At 41.3% G+C, this 6,002-nt stretch overlaps 1 protein-coding gene across 1 annotated transcript in view; it reads left to right on the top strand.

Moving 5' to 3' along the window:
• ST18 (ST18 C2H2C-type zinc finger transcription factor) overlaps window positions 1-6,002 on the top strand; it is a 348,100-nt gene that overhangs the window by 112,931 nt on the left and 229,167 nt on the right. The gene's annotated exons all lie outside the window — the stretch shown is intronic.

Raw genomic sequence — 6,002 nt, 5'->3', positions numbered from 1 at the left:
CCAAGTGACTGCTCCCCTGAGGGTCTGGTAAGCATTTCAAACAGAACATTGTAAAAATAGAATTGTGGCTACCCACCCCCTTTTGAATTGCTTCTCCCCTAGCCTTCACCATTCACCCACTTTCTCTGTAGAAAATCTAGGAGTTTTCTTTCTGTCATCCCCATGTCTGATCCATCAAGAAGTCCCTTGTACTAACTCCAAAATAAGTCTCAATCTGACCATTGGTTCCTGTACTCATCTTACTACCTGATTCTGTGATATTCCTCATGATGACTGTGATAGGTTTCCACGTTGCTCCCAGCCTACATGGGTGATGTCATACCATCACCACTCCACAGAGCATCCAGGGACTTTTAAAGTATGACTAGGTCACATCCCTCTCCTGCTCACAGCTCTCCAAGACTCCCTGCTGCACCTTGATTGAAAGCCAAGCTCCTTAGCATGGCCTTCAGGTCCACCTTCCTGTCTGTTCTTAAACTGGAGGCCACATAAAGTGCAAGAGAGAAAGAGGAAGTGGACTGGTGTCACAGTGCAGAGATCCTGGAATAAGAGCCCCTTCATGATGGAATATAGTAGGCAAAACAAAAAAAATGTTGACTTCTCAAAATTCCATTTATTTTTCCCCTAAGAATTGATCTTCTTTCTTCAGCAATTTTTTTTCTATCAAAACAAAGCACAGAATACCACAAACAATTCCACTCATTGCTTGCTCATAATTTCTATATAATACCAATTAAAAAATCAAAACTGTNTGGATGATCCGGGGTAAACTCACCTGCAGGTCCTTAAATTAACCACATCTGCAAAGACTCTATTTTTCAAATAAGGTCACATTCACAGCCCCTATCTTTTTAGGGGCCACCATTCCACCCCAATACAAGGAATACAATCAAAAGATGGTTTTCTAAAATACTAACTAAATTCACTAAATTAAGAGAGTAATTGGAGTTCAAATTTAAAGAATTGCAAAAATTAAACAGAATAAACATTTTGTGAGTGTGTGAGTGTGTGTGTGTGTGTGTGTGTGTGTGTGTGTGTGCGTGCTGTGAAAAGAAAAAAATCTTTCCTAACTTGATAAGGGTCATCTTCATGAATTCCCAGTCAGGGTCAGAATTTAGAAGAATCCCCATTCAGGTCGAGAATGCTCATTCTCACCACTACTTTTCCACATGATCCTGGAGATCCTCATTAATACAGTAAGATGAGAAATTTTAAGACGTAAACATATTGGACAAGAGCAGTAATGTAAGGCATATGAGATGGCCACTGAACTGGGAAGCCAAATAGAACTGAGTGACAAACTCTGAAAGGAAGACATTAGCAATGGAAAAATTATTGGCTTTTCTCTACATAAATAATAGCAAGTTAAAAAGTGTAATAGGGAAAAAAGATAAGTTCAAAATAGTAACAGTAAGTATAAAGTGTCTACAATAATACCTAACCAAAATAACCATAGTCTTTTTAGAGAAAAATATAAAACAATAATGAAATCCATAAAATAAAACATAAAATTAATGTAAAGCTATTTCATGTTCATGGAAAGACCTGGTGTTATAAAATTGTCAATTGTACACAAATTATAAAAAGTTTTGCAAAAATTATAAAGTTTGCTAATGTCAAGGGTAGATAAGGATATGGTCATGGAGCTGACATGTGCTGCTGAGGGGAGTCTAAGCCAGCACAGGCACCTGGATGGCATTTTGTCAGTAACTGCTAAAATTTAAAATCTGCATTTCCTACCACCTGGAAATTCTACTACCTGGTATTTACTCTCAAGAAATACTTGCAAATGAACAAAGGGAGGCATATTTAATGATGGTCATACAACCTAAATGCCTATGGTTAAGGGAATGACTAAAATATAAATGTTGGTTTATTCACACAATGAAATTCTAGTTACCAATTTAAAGTTGACCTATATGATCTAATATGTATATGCCACTTGAAACATTTAAGTTATAGAATACATGCAGTCTGATGCCATTCACCAAAAACACACAAAACATCACAATCATTCTTAATTGTCCATCTATGTGTATACAAATAAGTGGAGAAGATTCTGGAAGGGTACATAATAGATATCTCATAGTGGTTTTGTTTCAAAATGATGTCAAACTTTAGTATTTTCTGTAATAATGTTTAAAATGAGGATTTATTCTTGTTTGACTTGAGTACCTGAATTATAAAAAAAACAACAAATAATGGGGATGCACATACCAAGAAAACATGGGAAGGATTTTTAAGTAAAAATATTCAAATTTAAATTTTCTTGACAAGAATAGCACATTTCCAGTTATTTTGAAACATACATTTAAAATCAAACATTTATTAGCACTACTCTATTTTGGATACTATTTTTGGTATTTGTATCAGAGATAAAATAAGTAAAAAGTTAGAAGCTTTTGGAACTTAATCTTTTGGTGGAAGAAAGCTGACAATAAAATAGTAGTAAGTTAATCAAAGTGTATGTTAGAAGATGATGAATACTATAGATAAGCAAGCAAGCAAACAAAACAGGTTAAGGAGGATGGGTATAGGGTGCAATTTTCAATAGAAATGTCCAGGTAGGCCTCATTGAATTGATGACATATGAGCAAAGTTTTGGTAAGGTGAAGGAGTCAACTATGTGAATATCTCAGGGGTTAGTGATGTAACTCCTTTCCCAAGGTCAACGAAGGATTGCTGTATGTGTTTAAAATGCATTATCTTTACACTGAAGCCTCTTAACAGATTATATCCTCTAATACCACATCATAACAGAGTGTCACCATGGAACTGTGGCAATGTCTTATCAATTCCCTCATTGAACAGAATCAATTTTATTTCTGTATAAGGGTAAAGTAGAATATAATGAAATCAAACACTATTTTGATCATTTCAGCTTATTTTACCTCTAGGTAAGCAATATAGAAATCAGAGCATTGGCCATATATGAAAGAGGAAATCAGATGTCTTTTCAAAACGGAGCTTCCCTGTCAACATTTTGGTTTTATGAAAAGTGGTATAAAAAACAAGTGGTATAAAGCCTGCCATCAGCACCTCCACACCATCATAAGTGTAGGCTGGAATCCATACACCCACTCCCTGCCCCGCCCTCCCATTCAGTTTCACACTTCTTCAGAAAACAAGGTCTGTACCACTTAGTAAGACCCCAACTATTTTAAAATCAAGGCTGTTTGGCTTTCGCAGGAGCCAGGTGAATATAACAGATGTGCTGATCCCTGAGGCTCTGGGTTCGGGAGGGATGACCCAGGCAGAGGAAAGAGAGTCTTGCAATAGGTGAGAAGGAAGGTGCAAATGGGGACGAGTGGCAGGTGAAAGCGGGGAAGATTTGGGTGAAGATGAGCTGGAGAATGATGGGGCCGTGGTTGGCTTGAAGATCTAAAGTCTAAAAGTCTAAAGCATTTTAAGAACATTAGAAAAGGAGTTATAAGCAAAAGAGAGAGAAGAAGCTTGGCTGCAAAATCTGATTTACACAGTCAAAACGTGAAGCAGGATTAGATGTTAATCTAATCTGCTCTGGAGTTAACACTAGTGGAACAGATTTTGAGGCAATGCTTTTGATAGAAGTAAAGGAAGCTAGGTTCAGTGCTTCATTCAAGAACTGAGGCAGGGAATGCAACACCTCTGATGGTACATGCCCAGTCGTGGGGGCAGGCAGTCCCTTGTAGATGTGAAGGCCTGAGCACATGGGGAATGTCATAGTCTCTAGATCTGTAGCCTTGTCCACTTGTCCATATTCAGTACCTACGTATGTCCATTTTCTGGAAGCAGACACTGGTGGTCTTCTGGGAGCAGGCAGTTAGAGGTTAGGAGTGCAAGAAGTTCACTGGGAGTTAAGGCCTGTTAACGCAAACGGGTGAAGAAGCGGGAGAGGGCAGAGAGAGCAGCCCTCAGTCAGCCTAGGGGGAGATGTGAAGCAAGGACTGCCTGCGGGCAAAGCCCGAATTCCCAAGGCAGTCAGCTTGGAATGTGCCCTGTGGTGCTCTGTTGTATGCTTTTTAGCTGTGTCAGCCTGGAAGAGGCTGGTCTTGGCTTGAGAGCTGAGGTGGATTCTAAAGGTGGTCATGGTGGAGTTGTCAGCTCTGTCGTCTCTGGATTGCACGGAAATGAAGCTCTTTCCTGTAGGGAGAGCTAGCTGAGCCAGGCATGCTGGAGATGCATGGTTGCCATGCCTGTGCCTTTGTCTCCACTTCTCAATCTGCAGTTAGGAAGAAGCACCTCTGCGGTTCCAGTGGCGTCCCCTCTGAGCAGACACTTTGAAGAGGAAGGTTAATGGGAGGACCCACAGCTTGCGGTGGCGAAGATCCATTCCAAGTTTTTCTGAGCCTCAACTGTCACCTCTGCCAGTTTGAGTTGCTCACAGGATGGTGTGACCCAAACTCTCTATCCTGAGGCTTCTGTGCCCCTGGTAACCACACGCTTCTCAGGCCAGGGCTGCTGCATGTGTCCCTTCACAGTATACTGGGCAAGGGAGTGCCACGAGGTGCCCAGGCAGACAGGATCCATATGTCTCTTGCCCTAATTTATAAACAAGCTTGGGCTTTTGCTTTCGTTGGTGTGTCATTCAGCAGAACACTGTCCCCCCACCCCCGCCCCAATACAACCATAGGCACAAGCTCAGGGAGGGGCACTGGATATCTTGTAGATAACATGGTTTTGGGCTACCTGCTCTTCCAGCTTACTTGTGACTAGGGTCAATTCTAGACATTCCAGTTTCATCTTTGGAAGGGCTGCTGCTGGGCAGTTCACTTTGATGACTTGGTGAGTTGAGGGCCCACCTCATCAGAGGCAGTGCAGGACATGTAGGGACTTGGGGTCTTACAGCCAGTGGGCCCTCTACCAGGGCCTAGTGGTGGCACACCAGAAACTGTTTTTTTAACACGCACAAAGTTCTCTGCTGCGGACAGCATGTTCTTCTTCCAGAAACCCAGGAGCTGGCCTTGTGTTGCTTCTTCCCCTGAGGCTTGCTATAAGCTGCGCACTGCATCTTTTCTTCAGCATGGACACCTCAGGACTGTGGGGGTCTACAGCTCATATGGCTGAAGCAGCAAGGCCAGCTGGTAGCAGCCTGGACCTGCCCTAGAGCCGTGTCTTACTCCAGGCCCCACTCAGAGCAGGCCACATTTCATGCCAGGTATATGGACTGGGGCATCATTAAAGGAATATTGTTTCTTCCATGTGAATAGTGTTTCTGATTCTTTTTTTCTGATTGGGATAGAGAAGAATGAACTTGCTAAACAATAGTCACATACCATGTATCTGAGGCTGTATTGATCTGCTCTAGCAAGACACTCCAGGGTCCATCTGCTTTTGGTAGGCTCCATCCTAGTGAATCAAATGAAGATATGATAGCAAACACCACGCTGCATCCTTGAAATCTTTAAGAGTGACACTAGTTTCCATACCCCATCTTCTCCTCCAGGGCGTAGTATTGTTTTTCATTTACTGTCTTAACTGAGGGAGTTGGTCAATTACAGAGATTTCCTTTGAGAGAATGTGGTATTCTGCTGGAGGCAGTTGCTAACTGCCCTCCTTGCAATGGAATGACATTTTTTCCTAAGGATCACTGGTGCCTCCCTATCCACGTCTGGGGGTCTTGACATCAAGGAGCATGTTGACCACTTGAGAACACTAGTAGGTGGAATATGGGTAGAACACAGGATTGAGAGAGAAAGCTATTCAGGGTTATTGCAGCAACTGTCTAGCTGTTTGATTTGGGGAAGTTATTAAATATCTCTCTGTTAGTTTCCTGACTTATAAACATAGGATAATAACCTGTAACATATCTCAGAAGATTCTATGAGAGGCAAATGCAAAGGAGCATGTGAATGTGCTTGTATTTAAATAGCAACACATACACACAGCATTATTTCTGTGAGCTTGTCTTACACTCAGGTTCTCAATGTTAACCCTGTACATTTTTTCATATTTCTAGATATTGTGCTAAATACATTTATCAAGCCTTAGGATTGGAGTCATTTTTCCTTTTTTTTTTTTTT

The sequence above is a fragment of the Hipposideros armiger genome, unplaced genomic scaffold, assembly GCF_001890085.2.
Source record: "Hipposideros armiger isolate ML-2016 unplaced genomic scaffold, ASM189008v1 scaffold_836, whole genome shotgun sequence".
In the NCBI taxonomy this organism is placed as follows: Eukaryota; Metazoa; Chordata; class Mammalia; order Chiroptera; family Hipposideridae; genus Hipposideros; species Hipposideros armiger.
The sequence above is the reverse complement of the archived record's forward strand: the minus strand, read 5'-3'. Positions and strand labels throughout refer to the sequence as shown.